Genomic DNA, 27156 nt, shown 5'->3' with positions numbered 1-27156 from the left:
TGGCCATTGGCTGCTTATAAAGACAAGTGATGTAAGGCCAGATAGGCCAACCCTTTGCCTTGTCATTATGTAAGTTCCAAGGAACAAATGAAACTGGAATGATGTTATAGGATTTTCTGGCCTCTCAGGGCCCGCAGTTCTTGGTCACGCCCCTTCAAAGAATGAAGAGGTAGACCAGATGAAGAGTGGTGGGCAGCAAAGCAAGGTTTATTGAACAAGAGTACAAAGCTCCTGGAGAGGGAGGGGACCCGAGTGGGTTGCCCTGAGGGTTTCTGAATTTAGTGGTATTTATGAGCTCTTTTGAGGAACTATGTTAAGCAATCAGGATGTGCTGAGTTGTGCCAATCAGGACTCTGGTCACCTTTCTGTCTACCTATTAGGTGAATGCCCATGTGCTGATGGTCCTTTTTTAGCCGACATCTGGGGGCTTAGGTCTTAACTGCCCCTTGCCTGTGGTAGGGACAAATGCTTTTGCGGTTAACTGTCTTATGTTGGGAGAGTTTGCCAAAGTCATTTCTGTGAAGCCTACAAAGCAGAATGTCAGTGCGGTCCTGTCTAAGCTGCATAACAGGATGTCAGTGCTGTTTGATTTGAACTGTCCTGACTCGATATTTCCTTGTTGGGGATCCTGGCCCTACTACCTAACTGTCCAACCAACTCCTAACAATGTGGTGGCATAGGGTACTTGCATATCAAGTAAGGTGCCTTTTAAAAATCTTTGGAGATACAAACTTTAGAGTGTCTCCTTTGGATAGAAGTAAGGGATAAAAATGAATCACGTGGTGTGGTTTGACAAATACAGCCATGTGTGATCGGTACAGCAGTCAAGACTCTGTGGACTCTTAAAATGGACTCCCATTTAGAGTAAGGCCTCTCTCTGCTCAGAGAATTCGGTTGCTTTAAACGAAAGGCAAACAGGTAGAGAAGCAGACCTGTAAGAGGTAATTCCATTTGCAAAAGAAGAAGTCTAATCTATTTTCGTGCCAAAGTATAAAGGACTCTTCACTTTATTCATCACTTCATTAATCTCATTTCAAAAGGGAAGGCCAGGGCTCAAAACAGAGGTTATTCACATTTCAAACAAACTCCTTAGGCATGATGGGTGAGCAAAGCACTCACCTGTTGTTAGACTTTGTTGCTTTTCCACCAGCTGGAGACAAGTACAAGGAAGGTCATGCTATTTAATCTTACATACAGATGGATGCATGTAGTTGGGGTTGGAGGAACAACTGTTTTGAAAAAGTGGCAAATTATAGATCTGTTACTCATGGAGGAGCAAGGGTGGAGTTTGGAAGAACCTGAGAAGTTCGATGGTATCTTTTTCCATCTTGTTTGAGTCTATGGAACGACCGAATGAAAAATACCGTGCTAAGCCATGAGAAATAGCTAAAGTCATACATACCCAATTCTGCAGCGACACAGAGGAGTTTGGAGCGCCTGGAAATACTTCCACCCCAGGAATTTCCAGGACATCTGGTAAGTCAACAACATTATCACAAACATTATGGCCAACAATGTGAGTTCTTGCAACAATGTATTCATTTTCCAAATGTTCCAGCTGAGAAAGCCACACAGAACATTCCCACCATCTAGCAGATGGCTAATGGGGAAGCCAATATTTTCTGTGGAAAGCAAAGTTTCTTCTTCTAACATTAGACGATTTCAGCAGAGAGAACAAATAAGCATTTGTTTTTGTATTCTATTCTCTCACACTCATAAAGAGAATGCATTATAGACTATTAATTTTAAAAGTGCATAAGAAAATGAGGTTTTCCTTGAGATTACAGACCTAAGACATTTTTAGATCCAGAAATGTGTGGTGGTGGGGACAAGGGCTACCGCTTCCTTATCTAGCATGAGCTGCGGGGCTTAGGGAAAACCTTAGTGTTATTTATTATTATTGCTGATGTGTGGGTGAAAGAAATCCTTAAAGTAGGTGGGTAGAGATGGATTTGTGCCTGTCTACATCAGATTTACAAGCGGCTTGTGGGATGCGGAGATTGTGAATGAGATTTTACTTTCATAGAAAATGAAGCAAAATGAGCAAGGTGTGGTTGCCAAGTTTGTTTTAGGAAAGAGTGGGCGCAGGTGGCAAACAAAAGATAAACGTGTTATTTGAATAACACCGAGTGAATAATCCAGTTTAGCGGACTATTTTTACTGTGCCAGGAAAGTGGGTCGATTTGCCTTAAAATATTTTACCTTCACTTATTATTATCAAGCATTCGAGCAAATGTATATGTAACACATATAACACACTTAACACGTAAAGAGTGGGAGGTGGTTATAAACAGGCGGTTTCGCTTGTTTGTTTGTCTTTGTTTTGCTTTCCGAGCTTGTTTGGAGGACCAAAACGAAATTTCTACTTTTCCAATTTTGAGTGTTTTTATGTCCCTGCTGTCTGACTAGAAACCTTTCATGTTTAAATTAATTTTGATCCTGCCATGCAAAAATACTGGCATATCAAATTGTACCTATTTTTATAACAGGCTCGTTAACTCTTTCAATAAAGATTAAAGTTACTATATACCTACCCCCCCACAAGAAAATAGGCTGTGCTCTGCTGAAGCTGCAAGTAACTTATGTAGAAGCTAATGATGCAAAGACATGCTAACGTTCAGCACCTTATCAATCATATCTGCCTCCTTCCACTAAAGACATGGGTATCTTGGCTGAAACACCCATTTGGTGGTTGCTAAGAGTCTGGCTTTCTAAAGCCCGTGCAAACTGGAATCTAAGATGTTGTCCAGGGTTGGCTGAAAAATGATGTCTTCTTCCTGGAGTAGAGTTTGGCTGGAGAAGCAAGACAGTCCAAACCTTGTCAACAGCTCCTTACTCAGTGTGGTAGATGAATAACACCCCCTCGTCTTTGTCAACAGTGCCCAGGCCCCAACCCCCATAACCTAGGACTATGGCATGGCAAAAAGACTGCTGATGTGACCAAGTGAAGGATCTTGAGACCCAAAGTTGATCCTACGTTGTCTGGGTGAGCTCAGTGTGATCACAAGGACCCTTAGTGAGGGAAAGCAAAAGGGTCAGAATCAGCAGAGATGTGACAATGGAAGAAGAGATTGGAGTAAAGATGACAAAGGGGGCCCTGAATCAAGGCAGGCCGGCAGCCTCCTAGAAAAAGCATGGACACAGATTATTGCTAGAAATTTCCAGAAAGGCACATAGCAGCCTTGCTTGATTTTAACCTTGATTTTAGCCCAGGGTGACCCGTGTTCTATTTCTCACAACGGAACTATGTGAAATTAAGTTTGCGTTATTATAAATGACTAAATTTGTGATCATTTGTTATAGCAGCAAAAGGAAACTAAAACAGCCAGAAATTCATGAATAATAATTGCTTTAATTTGTTTTTTTTTTTTTTGAAGGAAGATATAAGCCTAAGTATAAGAATCTGTGGCATAGCAAGCATTGATCATCTTTCCTCACTCTGGCAGAGTCCTACCTACACAGACCAGCATCAGCTTTTACACATGAGGAAACAAGGGGCAAGGGGAAAAAATGTGTAAAGATGCTTCTCCTCCTGCTCTCTGCTGCCACCTTACCTTTGCTCTGCTTGATATCCCTTCTACATAAATTGGTAACTTACAGGAAACAGGCACGTATGGTCTCCTCTTGACAAGTTGTAGACATGCCTGAAATGATCCAAAAATAATCCTGGCCAAAGCTTAGATGAACAGTAATGGGTCCTCACTTCTAATTTTAATAGGCCCTGTTTCTTTTTTTTTTTTAAATGTTTTATTTATTTATTCATGAGAGACACAGAGAGAGAGAGAGAGAGAGACAGAGACACAGGCAGAGGGAGAAGCAGGCTCCATGCAGGGAGCCCGACGTGGGACTCGATCCCAGGTCTCCAGGATCACAACCTGGGCTGAAGGCGGCGCTAAAGCACTGAGCCACCCGGGCTGCCCATAGGACCCGTTTCTATGTCAAATATACTATCCTGGAGGGCTGGCGGGGATGATGACTTAGACCAGATCATCCTGAAGTTCTTTGATTTATTGGAGCTCAGTGATGTTTGTTTCTTTACAGAAATATAAGATGTTGCTCCCTGATATTGGATAGCTTAGTGGGCAGGTATCACAGAAAATATCAGATATCTGATGTTTTCAGAGATAATAGATACTGGGAATCAGTATCTCTCAGAGAAGATAGAAACTGGGAAAAACAAAAATTCTTAACTTTCAAAGGGATGAATCATCAGAAAATGCACAATCCCCTGACCCTGGATATTTTCCACGCCTTGTGCACACACCTGTGTAATAAGCAGGAACAAGAACCATAGTCCTAGATCTGAGTCCTCTTTGTACCAGGCCTGAATGTTGGTTCCACTTGTGATTCACTTTGATTTTGTAGGACAAGATGTCAATAGATTTTTTTTTTTCTTTTCTGAATCTAAGTCTCCTGAGTCTCTAAGCCTGAAGTCACTTCTGAATGATGCCAAAGGAGCCCCCTATGTTCCGCTGGATTCCTCCCATAGCTCTTGGTCATCTGATCATTGCTTTAATCAAATTGTATTATTGTTGTTTATCTGTTTTCTGCCTAAAAGACTGCAAACTCCTTGGGATGAGGCACGGAGTCTCACCTACCTTTTCTGTTTCTGGTACCTGGTGCAGTGCTTTCCCTGACTGGGCACTTCATACATGTTGCTTTTCATTGTTGAAAAGGGGAAAATCACTTTGTTCCTCTTGAATCATTCAACTTTGTCATGAATCTTGGTGACAGGCTTGAATCCTAAAGCCATACCAGACTCCCCTCGTTACTTTTCCATTCACTGAAATATTCCTTGTCTGGTTCATGCACTTATTCTGCATAGCTGTACCTCCCTTTGCATTGCTAAGGTTCTCACTAAAATCAGATTCTTAGCTCCTCATGCCTGAATGATTGCAAGCAGAGCATTCCAACCACTCCTAATGTCCTATAACAGAAGAAACTCTTCGTATCATCTCCTTGGCTTCTATTGGTTATTTCCAAGTACAAGTCCATGGACTGGTCACAAGATGGCTCAGGAAATTTATTGAAAAGCAGGCACTATCTTGAAGGTTCTAAATGAACATCCTTGGAGGTTTTAAAAGAACATAGCATTTCCTTACTTTTAAGAGATTTCCAAGTGTTGTGGGTTGACTTATGTGCCCCTAAATTCATATAATGAGTTCCTAATCTCCAGAAGCTCAGAATATGACCTTATTTGGAAACAGAGTCCTTGCAGATATAACAGTTGAATTTAAATGAGGCTGTACTGGGGTTGGGATGTGCCCCAAATCCAATTTCCTGTGTCCTTATAAAAAGGGGATATTTGGACATAGGCCTGCACACAGGGAGAAACAGCATGTGACAATAAAGGCAGAGGTTGGGGTGATGCTTCTATAAGTCAGGGAAGGCCAGAGATTGCCAGCTACCACCAGAAGCTGGGGAGGCGGCATGGCACAGATTTTCCTCATAGACCTCACAGAAGGAACCAGTCCTGCTGATAACTTGATTATGGATGTCTAGCCTCCAGAACTGTGAGACAATAAATTTGTGTTAAGTCATCTAGTTTGCAGTACTTTGTTACAGCAGCCCTAAAAAAATAATGTACCAGGTAATTCTTATTATATGTAGCCATAGTTTTTGGACTGGACTCTTCTCCCCTATATTAAAACTGGCAGTGGCTTTGACAGTGATTATAAGGATTAAATGAGTTAATATTTGTAAAATGCTTAGAGCAAGACTTGGCACTTAGTAAGTAACTGCATGCCTATGGAATTCTTAGAAAATTCTCATACCCAATATCACCATTATTACTGCATGCATGCACCCTGAGACGATTATAGATGGTATGAATATGAAAATGGATTTTTAATAATAATATGACTGGCATATTAATTCCATAATTTGTCAAATTTAGGTTGAGGCCAAGATCAGTAGTTCAGTAGTAATCCATCTTGAGAAGACCCTGCATCTTTGAGATTTATGCATACTCATGAATTTTCAAACTCAGGCACTGGGCTATATCATTTGGATAAAGGAGGGGGGTTACCCGTGATGCAGGTCACTGGGATGGAGTCTTGTTAGCTGAGTCCCCTCAGGTGCCGGTGCCTTTTCAGGACTAACATGGCACCCCCTTTTGTTTATAAACACACAACACAGGGAAGATGCAACCCAACTGGATGCAATTTGACACACAAAGGCCGATGGAATTAAGTGATCAGATACTAACAATGGGTGTTTACTGTCTTCCAGGCATCATTTTAGATGGTTTACCTCTATTCTTTTATTTCCTTCTCATGACAATTCATGAGGTTGGTAGTGAATTATCCCTGCTTTTACCAAGGAGAGAAGTGAGTCTCAGAGGAAGGAGGGATCATGCTGTAGAAAACATGAGTCGTCAGTGACCAAGCTGGGATGTAAGCCCACTGTGGGATAGTAGTGGCTACCCTCCTAATCTCCATGTTTTGTTCCCTTTTAAAAAATGTGTGTTTTTTTTTTCTTCTGTGAGATAGCATATGCACATATATGTGCAATTAAAAGAATATCTGCAAGACATTCTGCATACATTGCAGGTGCTTGTATAAGCACGGGCTCCGTCGACAGAGCATTGCCAGTGCTCTAGAAGCTTCTTATGCAGCCTTCTGTGATCATGTTGTCTTTTGATAACACCTTGTTACCTAAAGGTAACACTTTTGAATCACTGTGATGGCCGTTTTATTGCTCTTTTACAATTTATCAAGGTTTTTAACCGGTGCTGTTTTTATTTTACTTGTCTTGCTCTTCCATAATTTTATCATCAATACTTATAATCCTATACTGCCTATTTTTTTCTTCTAATCTAGCATTCATAGCCTTCCATGTTAGAAGCTCTGTTCTTATTTGCTATTGTTTTCCTGCTTGAACCTTCTCCTGTATCTTCTGATGGATTTATATGCCCCCTAATGTTATATACGTTGCTTCTTCCTTACATTTGTTGTAGTAAATCCCTTCCTCCAAGCCTCTTATTCTCAAACTCACCCTTTCTGATGGTCCAGCTGCTAAGGGGAGCCCTCCTAAGGGGTTTATTCCATAGAGATTCCTTCTCCCTTGAACTGCTTTGTATCTACTCCAGCCATTTTATGCTTTCCTTGCAGTGCCAGGTAATGCTGTTCTTTATTAATATAAAGCCTTACAGGGTTTACTACTGTTATAAATGTTTTATTCAACATTAATTTATTCATCTGACACCTCTCTATTAAGCATACTGTGTGACAGACTTGGGGCCTGTATACACAGCAGAAAATAAGATATACAATGTTTCTGCCCTCAAGGAACTTGCTTTCAGGAGTGCAAAAGCAAATAAAAACCAGGTAAACAAGAAAGCAAGATAGTTTTAGTAAACGCGATGTAATAGTGAAAAGCTCTGACGTGAATGAAACAGGGGTGGGAATGGTGGTGGCAGAGGTATCCTTTGTGCTGAGACATTTTCCACCATCTGGGTTGTAAGCATCAAGTCAAAGAGGCAACTCAAAGGCCCTGAGGCAGAAACTAGCTGGGCAAGGAGGAGTGGGTAAATCACGTGGAATCACTTTGTTTTGAATGGTAAGTAATAATGTAACTGGTCACCAGTTTTAAACTTTTCTAGATGCAATAGGATAGCACTGTACAGTTTAAAGCAGAAAAGGGATATACTTCTCCTTAGTTATGAGCTCTTCATATTGTCATTTTGCTTTTCATATACATGTTTTTGCCTCTAACTAGAGTGTTGAATCTTTATAGTTCTTGAAATTTTTTTTTTTACCATTGATACTGCTAGTCATGTCACAAAACCTGTGTGGATGCCCTCTCAGGACTGTAATTATATCAACGCTTAATTTTAGTTTTTTAGCAATGTCAAACTTTGCTGAGCCTATTGAGTATATACAAAAAACCCATCAACTCAGTGGAGCTTCAGTTGGACAACCGAAGTACCTCTGTGTGGTTATTACACTGTCAACAAACATGACCCACCGTGTAAGCAGCTCAAGAAGTGCTAAAATAGTGGTGAGTCATTCAAGGTCTAAAGTGTTTCCTTTTATGATTAGGGTCACTTGATGAGACAATTCCCACTGACCTTTTGCGCATTTCTCAAAGCAAGATGCACAGAGGTAGGGAGAGGAACTGTGGCCTCTGATAAATCTGGCAGACACAGCCGTTGCCTTTCTACTTAAATTTTCTAGGGACTCCATGCATTTCATCTCCATACAGCATGTGCCGAGCTTCTGAGAATTTTAAACTAGCAGAGCAACTGTCAAGAAGTGAAAATGAACCCTAACCAAATTTATCAACTTGTACAAAACTGGAGATATGAATGTATAAGGTGGGGGGTGATCCGTTAATAATCAAGAGCTGAGAGCACGCGTCTGGCACTGAACATTCCATGTGATTGATACTTGGATTGCTCTTTACTATTTAAAGAAGCAAAAATGCACTTTAGAATTGGAAAGAAAGGTCTGCAATTCTGTGAAATAAGGCAGGCCAGGAGCAAGGCATATGGCTGTCGTCCTCAGGCAGGATTTCTCAGGACTGAGAAGAGACTCCTTCACTAGCAAGTTGAGATTAGTTATTAGACAGTGGCCCCAAGGCACCCCTGCCCCAGAGGAAAGCACTGATGTTCTGATCACACTCCATTACTCCTCCGTGTTGCTAATGAGCCAAATTTCCAAAAGGGATTGCTCCCTTTAAATACATGTAATTTTATACTCACCAAAATGACCCGAAATTGTACTTACAAATGGATTATATTTAAATGGCCCAACTGTCCAAGTAGCTGGTCACTTGATCCTCATACTAGGGATGTAATGACTCATTGCTCCAAGAATAGTCTGAAAAACGTGGGTCAGAGATGCTTTAAAACAATGGTACTTAAAAATGTTCCCTAGAGATGTAGTTCTAGGAGAAAATAGTAGAGTTCCAGTTGCCTGGCACCTACTCTTTGATTTTAAAATCAATAAGTATTTTCTGAACTTCTCCCATTTTCCAGGCCCTGTGCTAGATGCTAGGGATACAATGCTGAACAACAGAAAGTAGCCCTGCCTTCATGGGACAGACTTCCTAATGCAGAGACAAAAGCATACAAGCATAGACATATGATAAAGACATTTATAAAGGGACACCTGAGTGGCTCAGTTGGTTAAGTGTCTGTCTTCAGCTCAGGTCATGGTCCCAGGATCCTGGGATTGAGCCCCACGTCTGGCTCCCTGCTTGGCAGGGAGTCTGCTTCCCCCTCTGCCTAGCCCCCTGCTTGTGCTCTCTTTCAATCTCTTGCATGAGCATTCTGTCAAATAAATAAAATATTCTTTTTTTTTTTAAAAAAGACATACATGAAAAAAATGATTGGAAAGTTATATTTAGGGACGCCTGGGTAGCTCAGTGGTTAAGCGTCTACCTTTGGCTCAGGGCATGATCCCAGGGTCCCAGGATTGAGTCCCTCATTGGGCTCCCTGCGACGAGTCTGTTTCTCCCTCTGCCTATGTCTCTGTCTCTCTGTGTATCTCTCATGAATAAATAAATAAATCTTAAAAAAAAAAGAAAGTTGTATTTAAGGCCCATGGAGGAAACAGAAAAGAGGCAAGGTTATAAAGTTGGCAAATAATAATAACAAATCCTATAGTGTTTGGCTTGATTTAGGTAATAAGAAAAGGTCTCAATGAAGGAGGGTCTCTGTATTGGAAGAATTAATATTGTGAAAATGTCAATGCTACCCAGGGCAATTTACACGTTTAATGCAATCCCTATCAAAATACCATGGACTTTCTTCAGAGAGTTGGAACAAATTATTTTAAGATTCGTGTGGAATCAGAAAAGACCCCGAATAGCCAGGGGAATTTTAAAAAAGAAAACCATAGCTGGGGGCATCACAATGCCAGATTTCAGGTTGTACTACAAAGCTGTGGTCATCAAGACAGTGTGGTACTGGCACAAAAACAGACACATAGATCAATGGAACAGAATAGAGAACCCAGAAGTGGACCCTGAACTTTATGGCCAACTAATATTCGACAAAGGAGGAAAGACTATCCACTGGAAAAAAGACAGTCTTTTCAATAAATGGTGCTGGGAAAATTGGACATCCACATGCAGAAGAATGAAACTAGACCACTCTCTTTCACCATACACAAAGATAAACTCAAAATGGATGAAAGATCTTAATGTGAGATGACAAGATTCCATCAAAATCCTAGGGGAGAACACAGGCAACATCCTTTTTGAACTTGGCCACAGCAACTTCCTGCAAGATTCATCCATGAAGGCAAGAGAAGCAAAAGCAAAAATGAACTATTAGGACTTCATCAAGATAAGAAGCTTCTGCACAGCAAAGGATACAGTCAACAAAACTAAAAGACAACCTCCAGAATGGGAGAAGATATTTGCAAATGACGTATCAGATAAAGGGCTAGTATCCAAGATCTATAAAGAACTTATTAAACTCAACAGCAAAGAAACAAACAATCCATCATGAAATGGGCAAAAGACATGAACAGAAATCTCACAGAGAAAGACATAGACATGGCCAACAAGCACATGAGAAAATGCTCCACATCACTTGCCATCAGGGAAATACAAATCAAAACCACAATGAGATATAAAACAAAAGAAGGACTTAATCTTAAGAATATTGGAACGGGGAGGGTGAGAGCCCACCAAACAAGGTGACAACTAAATGTGTTCCAAGAACTGAAAGGTACAGAATGCACAGAGTGTGGAGGAGAAGGAAAGAACAATTCATGATGGACCGAAGGTCTGAGTTAGAGAATTTTTAGTCATGGGAAGAGATTGGATTGAACTTAAATGCAATGCAAAGTCACAGAAAGTCTTTAAGTAGGGGGAGGTATGCTCAGACTTGTATTTTGCAAAGCATGAGTATTTTTATTTGAATTTCCCAATATGCCTGGTATATATTGATATATAACTTGGGAAATCTTGACAAAACCATACTGTTTTTTTTTTTTTAAGATTTATTTATTTATTTTAGAGGGAGAGTGAGCATGAGTGGGGGATGGGGTAGAGGGAAAGCGAGAGAGAATCTCAAGCAGACGCCCCACTGAGCACTGAGCCCATTGTGGGGCTCAGTCTCACAACCCTCATATCATGACCTGAGCTGAAACCAAAAGAGTTGGGCACTTAACCAACTGAGCCAGCCAGGCACCCCAAAACCATACTATTCTAAGTTCACAAATTTCAAATATTTTTTTCTTTCATATCACTCATTTTCACCTATTTTTGAGTGCTATGATACCCTACATAATAACTATGGATACGCAGGAAAGATAGGTCGTCATTATTTAGGGTGGAAGACCACACAAGAATGGAAAAATCTTCATGCCTGTGATGCACGCTCCCCAACCTGAAGTTCAGAGACTCTAGGAGTGTGAAGAGAAGCAAGTCCTTGAACCTGTGGGTCAGGAGAGCTGCCCTTGGAGAGGTTGCTCTATGCCTTCCCCACCCCACCGCCACCCACTGCCACCCTTTCCCTGATTCTGTCGGCATATTTCAATACTTTGGTGCTTGGATGCATGGCTACATAAGCCCATTAATTTTTAAACTTTTTAAAAAATTTTATTTATTTATTCATGAGAGACACACAGAGAGAGGCAGAGAAACAGGCAGAGGGAGGAGAAGAAGGCTCCATGCAGGAAGCCCAACGCGGGACTTGATCCTGGAAGTCTGGGATCACACCCTGAGTCCAAGGCAGATGCTCAACCACTGAGCCACCCAGGCGTCCCCTAAGTCCATTTAAATAAGACAGAAGTTATCATGAATTTTGCTTTTTGTGTGCATGGGGTGAAAGACAGGGTAGGTTCAGAGGAACAAAAGTCCTAGGCTTGCAGGAAGACCAACCCTAGCTTTGCAGCTTGATCAAGCCATGAGAGTCTTGGCAACAAACCAGTACCTAACTTCACCAACACTGTTTAGAAATTTTCTAGAAGTGGCACCATCATCGCTAGTGGTAGACACAGTGAATCAAAGCTGTCCACATTAAAAATTATTGAATTAAGTAGTATAAAAGAGTGAAAGTGAGCAGATTTTAAAAGGGAACCGATGGAATATTACTCAGCCATTAGAAATGACAAATACCCACCATTTGCTTCGACATGGATGGAACTGGAGGGTATTATGCTGAGTAAAATAAGTCAGAGAAGGACAAACATTTTGTGGTCTCATTCATATGGGGAATATAAAAAAATAGTGAAAAGGAATAAAGGGAAAAGGAGAAAAAAATGAGTGGAAAATATCAGAAAAGGAGACAGAACATGAGAGACTCCTAACTCTGGGAAATGAACAAGGGGTGGTGGAAAGGGAGGTGGGTGGGGGGTGGTGGGGGTGACTGGGTGACTGGCACTGAGGGGGGCACTTGGTGGGATGAGCACTGCATGTTATGCTATATGTTGGCAAATTGAACTCCAATAAAAAATTTTAAAAAATTAAAAAATTTTAAAAAAAGGGAACAGAGAAGGAACACAGCTCTTAAGGGGATTTTTGGTGTTACTTCTGATGACTTAGAATCTCTTTCTGTTACGTCAACTAGAAAACAGCTTTCTAAAAAGCTGATGGATGGGCTTCCTGCTATCATAGAGCAAAACATATGTGCCTAGAGCATAAAGACTTATTTTCACCTTTATTCTTATCTTGGTAAAACAGTCCACTGACTGTATCAGCCTCCGTCTGGCTGGGGTTTAGTGCTGCTGTAGTCGGCGTTAGAGCCAGAGAGAGCGAGCCGGGCACCGGGTACTCTAACTGCTGCAGGCAGAAGCCATTATCTTCACCCCATGAAAAATTGCCTGATTTCCTCTCTTGATAAAACTAGACATGAGTTTAAAAACATTACTTAGAAACATAAACCTCAAATACCTAAGTCCTTACTTCTCTTCCTTTATCACTCACTGAAGCCTTTGAGAATTGGGGCGGGGTGGGGGGAGGTAACTACTTGTAATGAAATGCACTTAAAGAGGGGAAAATGTAAGGTTTCGTTTTTTGACGCACAGCTGATAGAACCATTATCTCTGGAGGGCTTATTCAATCAGGAGCCTGAGATGCTGAAGCAAGCAGAGAGTACAAGGTGTGAAAAGGCTTTTGTGGAGGCATCCAAGCAAACTGCCAGCCAGGTCCTCTGTGGGCTCCTCTTGCCTGTGGCCCTGCTGGGGCATGCACGTCTTAGGGACATGGGGTGTTCTCTCTTCTGGGGGGACCATTCTCTGAGCGTCCCCTAAGTTTGGCCTGTATACCTTTGGCAAAGCATTGATACTGTCTGTTCTCTGTCCCTGAGCCACCTTCCCTGCGCTGTTCCCATTCTCACATCCTTTACATAGACCCACTGCTCCATCATCCCAAACCCTCCACTGTCCTGCACACCCTCTTGTGCTTGTCTCCTCCCATGCTTTTGTTCCTGATGTTCTAATCACACCTAATGAGCCCTTTCAGACTTCACCTTTTCTCATTCTCCTTAAGTCTATTCAGATCGTGACTGCCTATTTTCTGCCTCGGTCCCCTGGTTTTGCATTTTCACATTCCTCTCTTATTCTAGTTGTGTCTCTATCTTCTCTTCCCTTTAGACTCTGAGTTTCTTGGGAACAGGGAATCATGTCATCACGGCATCTCTCCGAAACTTGCATATCCAAAGGATATTTATTAAGCATAATTCTAATTGCATTGTTCTAGGTGCCAGGGAGACAAATAGAACAGAAAACACATAGTCTCCATTCTCATGGAATTTGGTGGGAGAATGACAATAAACAGGAATCATAGACAAACAAAATAATTATGATTGTGATTCAAGTTATAAAGCAAACAGGAAAATGCAATAAAAGAGTCTCTGAGGGAGGGAGATATTTCATTAGTTGGGTGTTAGAGCAGGTAAAAAGAAAATTGCCATTTTGGGGTGTGGCACTGGGTAAGCCAAGCTGAACATTCTGGAGAGTAGGATCGACAAAATCCTGTAGCAGGAGAAGCTTGGCATATTCTAGGGTTGATTTGAAGTCATTTTATGGTAAGCAAGAAAGAGGTAGAAGATGGAATTGGACAGATGGACAGGAGCCACATCACTCAGGACCAGGAGTTTGGGTTCTATTTTAATGCAGTGGGAAGCCACTGGAGAGTTTTAAGCAGGGATGGGGTATATTTTTTTTAATTTATATATTTCAAAGTTAATATATATAGTTGAATTCAACTCTCTCTTTCAAGACCAGGCCTTATTTGGTCTAAATTAATATTGATGGCTTTTGGTTTTTTATGGGGAGCAGTTGCAAGAACTCAGTGTGTAAGACTAGAAAACCATTAAAAAGAATGCCTAATTCAAATTTTTCATGTTCATTGTCCTGGCCAGGTAGTTTTAATCTCATTTCTACTCATCTATGGAAAAGTTTTTGCTAAACACACTTTTAGTATAAATAGAACACTGGGGAATGGGGTAGTATGTGTTTGCGTGAGTATGGTACCCCTTCCAGTGAACTGTGAGATCAAATATTTAAAAATTAGTGCAATAACTTGCCCTTAAAATTAAAATCTCTTCCCTTCACCTTATTTCTCTCTGCATCTAGTATTGCCCTTCATACATGCGAGAAATCCTCCTTACTGTTCCTAAGCAAGAATCCGCACCTTTGGGAGAGTGATTAATTTAACTTGTAACAGATTTCTTTGGGATAGGAGAATCTTGTCAATCTTCTTTCTGGTCAGAATGCGTAATTGAAGTGGTACTGGGTTTCCATTGAGCAGGTACAAAGAGGGGACAAGAAATGTGATGGGAGTAGCAACTTGAAAACCCAAGTGGTAGAGAGGCTGAAGAAGAGACTTTAAATGTTTAAAGAGATTCAATTCTAATGCTCCTATAAAACTTTCCTGGTAATAATTCAACTTGGAATAATGTAGCAAGTTTTTATTGGTACCCACCTATTTGTAGCTGAAAAGCCTGGAAATAGTTTCACACAATGAAACCCAGCTATAAGGCAAACTGACATAAACCAACTGTTCCTGATAGATGCGCCTACTCTTCACAAGCAGAATGGGGTCTGCAATAGTGGGAGGCTGGTCCAGCTCTAATTTTATTCTCTTATCGGTGCTCATCCTTCCTAGCTTGGATTTAGAGTATATGTTTCCATTAACTTAAACACAACCACTCCAGTAGGGAATTCTAGGTTCCAGGTCCATTGGGAGAAAGCAAACTTTAACAACTGTGGTGGGTAGTATACTTTATCGCACAGTTTCTAACATTTTTGAGAATAGTTTTTGGAATGATAATAGCTGTACGAGGTGAAACTATTATATATACATATTAATAGCCTTTAAGCTTTTTTTTTATGAAGTAATCCAGTAAAATTGACTTCCACCCAATCCCCACTATCCTCACTTTATTGGCAACATTTCATCTGTGGGTTGTTGTTGAGACATTTTTACTGTTTACCAGATGGGGTAAGATTTTACATAACTTAAAACATCTGCTCTCATTGCAGTCCAATATGATCATCTATTTATATTTTTGAATTATATTATTCATTTCCTTTTAAATGATCATGAAACTGTTCACAGAAGGACAAGTTTACATGATATTTGCCAAAGACACTTAACTTTTTCTCTTTCTTTTCTTTTTTTTTTTAAATCTGATATTAGGATAAGCCATATTGTGAGCTATGAATGTAGTGAAATATTTAGATGTATCTTCACTTTGGAAATATTTGATTTCATAATTAACTGTTGTTAATGTCACCTCTACTTTCCTCTGTACACCTTCATATAATCATTTCAATTTAAATATAAAATATAGTGCTCACTTCGGCAGCACATATACTAAAATTGAGAATGATGCAGAGAAGATTAGTATGGCCCCTGTGCAAGGATGCCACACAAATTCGTGAAGCATTCCATATTTTTTTTCATTCATATGGGGAATATAAGAAACAGTGAAAGGGATTATAAGGGAAAGGAGGGGAACTGAGTGGAAAAAATTAGAGAGGGAGACAAATCCCATGAGAGACTCCTAACTCTGGGAAATGAACAAAGGGTTGCGGAAGGGGAGGTGGGTGGTGGGGATGGGGTAACTGGGTATTATACTATATGTTGGCAAATCGAACTTCAATAAAAACAAATGGAAAAAAATAAATATAAAATATCGAATGCTATTTTAGATTGAGCCAAGGGTCTGACAAAATAAAAGTTTTCAAAAGATAGTTTGGGAATAATACTGATCCTGAAAGGATGGAAGAAGGAAAAGCTACGCAAAATAAAAATGGAAGTGGAATTATTTACTAGGACTTTGAACCAGCTAATAATAAAATTACTATTGTACAATATAAAAATAACTTTTTATATATAATGGTCAAAATCAGATATAGATGTTACTATTGTTGCCCCATTTTATAGGCAAGGAAACTAAAGTTTAAGGACATTTAGCCACTTACCTAAGGGCATAGAAGCGAAGCCACTGGAACTCAAACCACAGTGAATGTGATCTTATTTGGAAATAGAATCTTTGCAGAAGTAATTCAGTTAAGGATTTCGAGATGAAATCATCCTGAACTTAGGGTTGGGCCCTAAGCCCAATGACAAGTGTCCCTATAAGAAGGGAAAAAGAAGACACAGGGACACAGAGTCCAGTTAAAGATGGAGACAAATATTTGAATTAACTCAGCTGCAAGTCAAGGAAAACCAAAAATTGCCGACAGTTACCAAAAACTAGGAGAGAAAATAGAATGGATTCTCTCCCAGAGCTTCCAGAAAACTACCAGCCATGCCAACACCTTGATGTTTTGCTTCTGTGCTCTAAAACTACAAAAGAATGAATTTCTGCTGTTTTAAGCCACTAAGTTAGTGTGATTTTTTTTTCAAGACAGCCTTAGGCAACTAAAATAGCTGATTCTCTTCTATAATCTACATAAAGAATGATATTAAAAATCATAATTTGGCTACTTTTTTTTGATACAGAAAGCAAGATAAATGACAAAGTGACTAGAAATGCCAGTAGATAAAGCATTAGGGGGCACCTAGGTGGCTCATGGTTGAGCGTCTGCCTTCAGGTCAAGTCATGATCCTGGGTCCAGGATCTAGTCCCGCATTGGGCTCCCTACAGGGAGCCTGCTTCTCCCTCTGCCTAGGTCTCTGCCCTCTCTTTGTGTCTCTCATGAATAAACAAAATCTTAGAAAGAAAGGAAGAAAAAGGAAAGAAAGAAAGAAAGGAAGGAAAGAAAGAAAATAAGGAAAGAGAAAGAAAAAAAAGAAAAGAAAGAGAAAATAAGGAAAGAGAGAAAGAAAAAAGAAAGAAAGAGAAAAGAGAAAAGGCATTAGGAAGCACAAATGTTCATGGAAGCCCATGAACTTTCTTCAGTGCTTGTAGGCTCCAGGTTTCCAGGGTCTGGGTTGCCTGTCTTCCCTGCCCTTCAGTTTTACAGAAAGTGTTGAATATGAATCAGGAGATGGCAACTCTAGGATATCCACTAATTAAGTATGTTACTCTGGAAGAGTCACTGAACTTCTCAGAGCTTCATCTATAAAGTGGGTGCAGTGAAACTGCCAGCCATCTTGCAGTTGGATGATTCATGTTCTCCCCTTGAGTCCTGCTAGCTTGGCACTACTGTTTCCCCAGGAGAGGAATATGGCTTGGCAGGAACCTGTGTGCGGATCCTACCCCTTATTTGGTTTCTAACCCTCAACTTCTTTTCTGTACAATAATGGTCATTATGTTTACTTCAGATGGTTATCGGTGGGTTAAATGGGAAAAATATGAAAAATATATTTTTGGCCCATAGTAAGGTGCTCAATAAGATTTCTCTTCCATCATTAAACTGCAGCTTTTGTTTCAAATGCTTCAGGGCCAGTTTATCATCATGTTGACTCAGCCAGGAAGGCTGGGTCTAGTGACTGACAAGCAGGTGTCTCGATCTTTTTAAAATAAATTTCCATTACATTTTTTTTACTTTTCATTCTTGGCTCTGCCTCCTCTGTATCACCAACAGACAAGGACATGTATATTGAATACTCTTTAGTTTGTTTTATTTTTTTATTTTTTTTTCTTTAGTTTGTTTTAAAACAATAGTTTGAAATGAATTTTTTTTGTTTCAAATTATGCTCTCATCACACCCCCAAAAACCCACACCCCGGGAATTTCAGATCTCTGAACTAATATTCAAACTATGACTCCCTGGAAATGGTACTCTTCCATTGTCTGACAAATACAATTGATTGACATTTCTAACTGACTTTGGAGGAGGGCTTTTTAAATGAGACAGTCTTCAGTCTGTAGCTTAAAAGCACCAAGAGCCACCTCTTGTAGAAATCCTGGCCTAAGAGTGACACCATTTAACAAAGCAGGAACTCAGAATGATAATGCATTATATACCCTTAAAAGCCTGGATGAACTGGACATCTGGGTGGCTCAGTTGGTTAAGCATTTGACTCTTGATTTCAGTTCAGGTTATGATCTTAGGGTCCTGGGGTCAGGCCTTACCTCAGGCTCTGTGCTCAGTGGGGAGTCTGCTTGAAGATTTTTCTTCCTCTGCACCTCTCCCTGTTAGCTTTCTTTCTTTCTCTAAAATAAATAAATAAATCTAAAAAAAAAGGTCTGGATGAACTATGGAATTTAGTCCTTATTGGTCTTTTCCAGTTAAAAGAAATAAATTTCAGAACCCCCCCCCCCTGAATTTTGAAATAGCAAAGATTTGTTACATTTTTCGGATGAGGACAGATAAAAGCCCTAATTTTTCTCTCTGTTCTTATCAAACACTGGAACCTACTCTACAGCTCCCAGATTTACTTTAGCTCCCAAGCCCAATGTCCTACCCACCTTTCTCTGGCTCCCCTGCCATTCCTTTACAATGCACATTGGCCTGTCGTAGCTCCAGCTATAGAAGCTCTATCCTGTTTACAAGCAGGGAGGAGGGACAGAGTTGGTGTGGGCAATGCCAGGAGGATTCTCTTTTCTTTTAATTTTTTTTTTAATTTTTTAAATTTTATTTATTTTTTTATTTATTTATGACAGTCACACACAGAGAGAGAGAGAGAGAGAGAGAGAGAGAGAGAGGCAGAGACACAGGCAGAGGGAGAAGCAGGCTCCATGCACCGGGAGCCCGACGTGGGATTCGATGCCGGGTCTCCAGGATCGCGCCCTGGGCCAAAGGCAGGCGCCAAACCGCTGCACCACCCAGGGATCCCTTCTTTTAATTTTTTAAATTTAAATTCAATTTAGTTAGTGTATAGTGTATTATTAGTTTCAGAGGTAGAATTTAGTGATTCATCAGTTACATATAATACTCAGTGCTCATTACATCAGGCACCCTCCTTAATGCCCATCACCCAGTTACCCCATCCTGCCCCACCTCCCCTCCAGAAACCCTCAGTTTGTTTCCTAGAGCTAGGAGTCTCTTATGGTTTGTCTCCCTTTCTGTTTTTATCTTATTTTATTTTTCCTTCCCTTCCTGCATGTTCATCTCATTTCTCAAATTCTGCACATGTTCATGAAATCATATGGTGATTTCATCATATGACTGATTTATTTCACTTGGCATGATACTCTCTAGTTTTATCCATGTTGTTGCAAGTAGCAAGATTTCATTCTTTTTGATGGTTTAGTAATATTCCATTATATATATACACATATACACACACATATATATACATACACACACATATATAAACATATATACACACAGACACACACATACATATATAGACACAAAATCTTTATCCATTTATCTGTTGATGGACATCTAGGCTCTTTCCATATTTTGGTTATTGTGGACATTGCTGATATAAACATTGGGGTGCATGTGTCCCTTCAATCACCGTGTTTGCATCCTTTGGATAAATAGTAGTGCAGTTGCTGGATAGTAGAGTAGTCCTATTTTTAACTTTTTGAGGAACCTCCATACTGTTTCCCAGAGTGGCTTCACCAGTTTGCATTCCCACCAACAGCATAAGATGGTTCCTTTTCTCCACAGAGGATTCCTTTTCTTGAGCTGGGAGAAAGGCTATGAACTTTATGTAAAAACTAATTTTTACACCTATCACAATCAGTTATCAATTATAAACTTTTCACTTACATGCACTTTCAGATACATATCATATTTCTTTTTAAAAATATTTTATGACATTCTCCTAATACATTACTATTTTTCAGAGGTTAGCTGACTTGGCTGAGTTAAGTGTAGAAGCAAAAACTTGAATCTGGGCCTTTTAACCCCTAGTCCCCAGTCATGTGTCTCTTTATCTATCTATCTATCTATCTATCTATCTATCTATCTATCTATCTATCTAATCTGTCATCTATCTACCTACATACCTCACTATCTAATCATCTATATTTCTTTATCCATCCATCTGGTCTCATTTTTTTACTGTAGCCATACTAAAATGGGTACCTGTAACTCATGTTCCAAGAGTAGAGTGCAGGAGGCAATAGTCCTAAGTAGTCCTAAGTAGTCCTTAGTAGTCCTTAGTAGTCCTCCCAACTACTAGTGCTGTGTGCTGCATGTCAGTCCTCATGGCCCACCACCCTGAAGCTGCCAACATGTTCTAAAGGGTCATAACAACTGAAGGTAAACTATCAGAAAGGAGGACAAAAAAGGGAGAGATATAGGTAATGAGGCTATTTTATGGGGTGGATATGCTATAAAATTTTATTATCACTTATTCCTAATTCCACCTTTCCTGGGTAATGTGTCTGATCAAAATGTAATGCAATAAAAATAAAATGAAATAATTACTTTCCTAGTCCATGAGTGGAAATCAAAAGTCAGTGAAGAGGCAGCTTTTCCAAGTTAAAAGCCATTCAAAATATGAATAAATTGTATCAGATTGTTGCTATTAATTAAGCTTCCTATGCAAAAAACTGTGGGTAGAAACAGCAGAGGTTTAACATCATAAAGCCTGCTCAGAGGTCCAGCAGGGTTTGAGTCCTATTCTAGGCTCATTGTAATCTTCATTTGAGTTCTACTAAAAATTGTTTTCAACACACATGTTTTTTTAAAACATGAATTAAATGAAATCAGTAAGATTCTGTTTCCTATTTTAGGGATCACAAACCTTTTCCCATAAAAGGGCCAGAGAGTAAATTTTAGGCTTTGTGGACTGTGCGGTCTTCATCACAACTGCTCACCTCTGCCTTTGCAGCTCAAAACCAGCAATGGACAGAAACAAATACTTATGACTCTGCTCCAAACAACTTCATTTACAAAGATAGGTGGTGGATGACTTAGCTTTTGGGCTGTAGTTCGCAGACCCCTTTCATAGATCAAACTTAGAAATGAGGAGTTGGGTTTTGATGCTAGGAAAACCTGTGTTTTTCTGAATATAAAATGCAAGACAAACATCTGTACATGTTGCTGAACATAGCTGCATTGGCCTATCCCGATTTATTAATATATGCAAACACTGTCATCAGGTCACCTTCCCTCCTATGTGATTCAAGAATCTCTTTACTTTTCTTTATCAGAGAAACAAAGTTCCTGTTCTCTTCAAGGCTAGGCCTGCTCTACAGGGGAATGGAAAGGATTGTAATTGGAAAAGCAAATATTCTCCCTTGCCAAAGTTTTAAGATAGAAAGTGGAGAAATAAAAACTTCATTAGTAGCAAGAACTGGGCCTTGGATGCTCATTGGTTTTGAAAGCACCAAATAGGTGAAAAAAATGAATGCATCAATCTTTCAGAATCAATGCATCTCTCTGCAAATAGAGCTAACTTTCTATTTCAACCCCATTCTCCCTTCATCCACCATGGAGAGGCCAGAAATCAGATCGTCCCTGAGTTAAGCTACATTACAGTGCCAAGCAAAGATTCTCGGTATATAGATTCTTAGCAAAATGACAACCACCCTGAGAACTTCAGAAAATGTAACATAATGTAGCATCGCATCCACCCAGAAGCCTCCTAAATAGAGGGGAAGCAAGCAGCTGGGAGCTGTCTCTTTCAGCACCTGACCTCCCGAGATGCTTAATAAAATAGCCTACAAAGTATTACACTCTCATCAGTGCCAAGAGGCATTTGTGGGGAGATAAATAAAGCTATTTTCCAAAACGGGGAATATTCTGGTGTGCTGGTATTGAAATGACAGTTTCTTTATGGGCTAGGAGATGGGCAGGAGAACACCAGCCAGGTAGTTACCCCCGTGCCCACCACCACTAGAAGGTCTATAATGAGATTCCAAATTAGATTGCTGAACCTCGGAGACAAGGTGCTTCACATCTGTGAGATGTTCAGCTTGACTTCATAATGAGTTCACTGAGCAGAATGAACCACACTTGAAATCAAATACTTTGCATTCAGGATGAAATAAGTGGGGATCAATCATAGTCAGGGAAGTAGCATTTGCTTGGAATGTAATGCTATACTGAGCTAAAGGCAAAAAAAGAGAGAGAGAGAGAAAAAAAAAAGGACAGTGGGACATGGAGTATACAAGAGAGCCAGTTCATGGATGACACAAATGTGCAGTGTTTGACCTGGAACAGAGCTGCCCCTATTAGCCTCTGGAGATAATATCTAAAGAAGGTGGGGTGGTGAGGAGGAGGAAAGGTTCATGCTGTCTACCAAAACAAATCAACATGCCCAGGAAGCACCCCCAAATACCTCCATCTTAGGAAGCATTTTAGAGTGTACTCTTCTCAGAGGCTTTTTTGTGGGGACAGCTTTGGGGAACTGAACAAAGCAGTTTTGGTAACAAGGGCGTTTTGTTTGGCATGCAGATGAGATTCTAGATGAAGCCAGGCATAGCGCACCTATGGATCATGACCGAGTGTGAGCAAATGCCCAGGACAGCTCTATGGGGAGCTGAAGAGCTACACAGGAGAGCCTGAACCTTCCACTGCCCAGGCAGCTCACTTACAAAATCCCTACCAGGAGTTTCTGGGAAAAGCTCTGTAGGCTGCCATGGCCAACACCCCCATAATCCAGGGCCTTTTATCCCAGCCAGTTTACCATGATTAGTATACCTGCCAGGACTAGGGTTCCCCCAAGGTAGGGGTTCGGCTGCTGGAAATAATCAGGGGTGTCCCCAGGTGTGACCCACCTCTCCTTTCTCAGAACCGAGATCGTTACCTGTTCACTGTCTAGCGGGGAAATGTCACTGGAGGCCTCATTAACAGCAGACAGTACAGAGAGCCATCGTACAACTTCTGGCCTTTCTGCGGGATTTGAAGCTTATATTACAGGAGGAAGAAAAAGAACAGGTGTCATGACTTGTCTTTTTCTTTTTTCATCCTGCAACTGTCACTCACAGGGTTCCAAACAGAATGAAAAGCACCATCAGGAAGCCCAGTGAGTCACCTGGCCTGAGAGGTCATGCTGGTTCGTTGTACTCTTTGTTTTTACCAGAAAGGACAGTGACCCAGCATCCCTCTCTCCTACTTTCTCTTTCAAGATTCTTTTTTGACTTGACACAGCTACTTGGCTGCCAAGTCCCATCCAGATCCCAGCAGCTACCTGCTTGGATCAGTCCTGGACATGGCCTTGCTGCTGGCCTTAGCCTACCTTCTGGAATTCTCCAAAAGTCATAGGGGAACAAGTAAGAGCATTGCATTCTCTCTTTTCCTCGCTGTGTCTGCTAATGAAAGCTTTCTGCTATGGGGGAGAGAGACTGGTCTGTTTGGTGCTCCCCTGCTCCGTAGTAAGATTATAGGAATAGAGGGGAAATATTTTGGACAACAGCCTCTGGCTGCTACTCTAGTTCCTTCTCTGGACTCACCCTGCAAGGCCAAGCTATGATTTTCAGCATAGCAATAGGCTGGAAATGAGTGAGTGATGTGATGGAAGGCATCAGGGTCAAAGACAAACAAGGTGGGGGCATGCAGCACATAACGAAGGGAAGCAATGCTAATGTGTGGAATGCATCTTTAGGAAAAGGTGTTTCCCAAACTGCTCTATCAATTAACTCTTTCCTGAGTGTTTCCCAGGACTGTTACTCTGGGGAGAACTTTAAGGGTTAAATGCTGAGAATGATCATTGCTGTTCATTATACCTGCGTACCGAGGTAGTATACTTACAGCCCACACCGAGAGCCATTGCTATCAAGGAGATGAGAAGACTGTGGTCTCTCATTAAGACAAGTACAAATTGATCCAGGGTGTCCAAGGTCAAACCATTAAAAGAAGCGTTATTGTTCTGCTATTTGTCTCCCTGTCTTTCTTTTAAATTTACTCCTCTCCAATTCAATGAATCCCACCTCCTCCTCCCCACACTGCTGCCTCCCACCATTCTTAGATTCTCTTAGGGAAAATTCTCTGTACTCTTCTAGGTTGAATTTAATTTTGCCATTCTTGTCCATATTCTTGTTCCTAGGGGAAAAGACATGGCTAGAATTCTTGTGTGTATGACTGATAAAGCCTTTAGAAAAAGAGATAATGAGGCAGAGACCAACAGAGATTCAAAGACTCTCCAGCATAGATATAACACAACAACTATGTCATCTCAAAAGAAATCTTGTCATTAATATGCCAGGGATGGGAGTCCTTGTCTGAGTGGTCATGCAGGCGGGCCGCATTTACCGAGTACCTGCAGCGCTGCAGACAACTGTCCCAGTCACAGTGGGGAATTATGTAGGAGCAAGGCACTCTAATAAAAATAAGAGGGACAGAACAAAAAAGCACTGAAAAATACACAGAGAAAAAAAAATTTACTCTCAGAAGCACTTGTATAATCTGGTACATTATTACCTGAGTGCTAAGGATGTGGCTGCAGTGGCAGAAGCAGCTAGAGCCTGGAGGAGATTGTCTGGTGAGGCCTCATGGGGGTGAGGAGAGGTGGCTCTGAATACCAAGATGAATTTGCATCTCAGTAGAGGAGACTAAACAAAGATGTTCAGGGGGCTTGCAGCAGTGAGGAAGCAAAGCTACTGGAAGGCCCTAGCACTCTCAGCTGGTTCTTATTCCAGTCCCTCTTGGGTTAGAGCCCCTTTCTACACATGTTCTATCTTAGCTTGCTGTGGGCCCTCTGATCTGTGAGTGCCAAGAAACTTGAAGCTTTAGAAACAAATACTGGCTTCCCTTAACGTAGGTGCACCACCATGTCCTCCATCTTACGAATTGATAATGGAATAAAGAATTTTATTTCCTTTCGCTAGCGTAAGTGCCAATAAGATCAGATCAGTTATGTCAATAAACTCTCTGGCCCTTTCAACTTTGCTAGGCAGTTGAGCTGCCATATGGCAGGTACAAATAATAGCCATAGGCGATGAAATCTTTCAAAGCAACTGTCTTGGAAGTTTCCCCATGTATGCGATGTGCTTGCCATCATCTTCTGGGCTCTGCATCCCTGCTTTAATCCATACTTCTGGCCTACTTTGTCTTTGGCAAACCTTTGGACCTCTGTAGGATAACAACTCCTCAGTTCCTAGCTCTGTCTCCTTTCCTGATTTCTGTGTTCCCAGCGTATTCAGAGGGGAAGCACCCCCAGGGGCTGGAGTGCTCACCTCCTCTCCCTGCCTTCACCTGCTACCCTCTTTACCTCCCACCCTGTACCCCACTACCCTTCCCCTCCCCGTATGCATCACCAGGGGAGGATTCTGAGACATGTTTCCCAGAGATTAAAATTCTTATGGTTACTAAGGAAAGAATACTGTTAAAATAATTTCCCAGAATCGATGAAGTGGTTTTTACCAAGTTAAAATACTGATAGACTAGGAAGAGCCAGGTCTAGGGGATTTGATTAACTATTAATTACTCTTGTTGTCTTCACCCTGAGGGGGTGATTTTGCTGCTACCCAGGGGACATTAGGCAATGTCTGGAAACGTTTTGGTTGTTGGAGAGAGGAGATGGTTACTACTGCTCTAGAAGGTAGAGGTCAGGGATACTCCTTATATCCTTCAGTGCACAGGACTTACCAGGCCTAAAATGTCAGGGTGTTCCAGATGAGAAGACCTGAACTACCCTAATTGTAAAAAAGTTGTATCATTTATGTTGGTAATTTAGTTTACCTAGGAAGAAAAAGATACATATCCTCTAAGCTAGACAAGTGAATGCTATTTTCTTTGGAATAAATTTTTATTCTTGGCTCCTACCCTTGCTCAATGTCCAAGAAATTTCCAGGGATTGGCAAGATTTTTCTGTGCCAGCTAGCAAAAGTTTTAGGCTCTGTGGGGTCGAGGCAAAACTGAAGATATTTATACAACAAGGGAGAAAATCCCTGCCATTTGCCTTAATGGGCTGTGTCAGGTGGTGGGTAGGCTTTGCACCCAGTTGCTAGAGGGAGAGCAACTGGCTCAGGTGGTGGAGCCTGGCAGTGAGGTGACTCTTGGACTGAGATTCCATCATTCAGTGCTAACAGCAAAGTCCTAACATTCAAGGGGCAATAAGAACTGGCTCTGGGCAGCAGCAAGTCTAAGTTGCTGGCTGGGGAGGCAGGTGCTGGGAGTAGAGTGTGGGACACAGGGTGGATGCCCCGAGTTTGGTCTCTGACTCTAGTGCTAGCCACCTCAAGTGCCTGTGGGCTGTAGAGAAACAGAAAGATAGGACCTGTAAGCTTTAGTTTGTCAAGCCCTGACCTGTATCAATCTGGATTTCGTATTTCAACATTTTTATTTTTTCTCTGAGAGAAAATCTCAATCTGAAGAGAATTTCCAGATGTTTCTAAAGTCTTTAGTAGTAGCAGAATTTAACTTAATCATTGAACAAAATCATATATAAAGATCATTTTTCTCAAATGAGATCAGTCCTGTTTAGCTATACCATATAAAACTTTGGGTTGCTAGACTTTTGGGGGGCACATTGGATCCATTAAGTTGTCTACATCCAGATTACCTACCAGCTTTAAAAAAAAAAAAAAAAGATGAGACATAAATTCTTCTCTATTCCCCAAACCTGTAAATGTATAACTCCAAATATTGATCTAATTGTATTGGCATAATAGCTATGAGAGTTAGCCTAAATAAGTCAAATACTTTATATATTTCATATAAAAGAAGGGAGAGTAAATATTAGAAAACAATCAAAACCTTTCCCACTTCCTTTTCTCTGTTCTTGGAGAAAGTAATACATTTGCTTTTGTATGTCACTTTGTTCAAGTTTATTCCTCTGCCTTTGTCCTTTTTTTCTTTTTAAAGATTTTATTTATGTACTTATGAGAGATACAGAGAGAGGCAGAGACAGGAGAAGCAGGCTCCATGCAGGGAGCCCGATGTGGGACTCGGATCATGCCCTGAGCCGAAGGCAGATGCTCAACCGCTGAGCCACCCAGGTGTCCCCTCTACT

At 40.8% G+C, this 27156-nt stretch overlaps 1 long non-coding RNA gene and 1 other non-coding gene across 10 annotated transcripts in view; both read left to right on the top strand.

Moving 5' to 3' along the window:
- Positions 1-27156, top strand: part of LOC144287966 (uncharacterized) — an 846727-nt gene that overhangs the window by 42142 nt on the left and 777429 nt on the right. The window lies entirely within an intron of this gene.
- On the top strand, positions 15754-15861 carry LOC144288186 (U6 spliceosomal RNA). Its single transcript, XR_013356159.1, has one exon. It is a non-coding gene; the product is annotated as a U6 spliceosomal RNA (small nuclear RNA).

Source organism: Canis aureus, chromosome 17, assembly GCF_053574225.1.
Source record: "Canis aureus isolate CA01 chromosome 17, VMU_Caureus_v.1.0, whole genome shotgun sequence".
NCBI lineage: Eukaryota > Metazoa > Chordata > Mammalia > Carnivora > Canidae > Canis > Canis aureus.
Note: the sequence above shows the minus strand (reverse complement) of the source record. Positions and strands in the feature narration are given on the sequence as shown.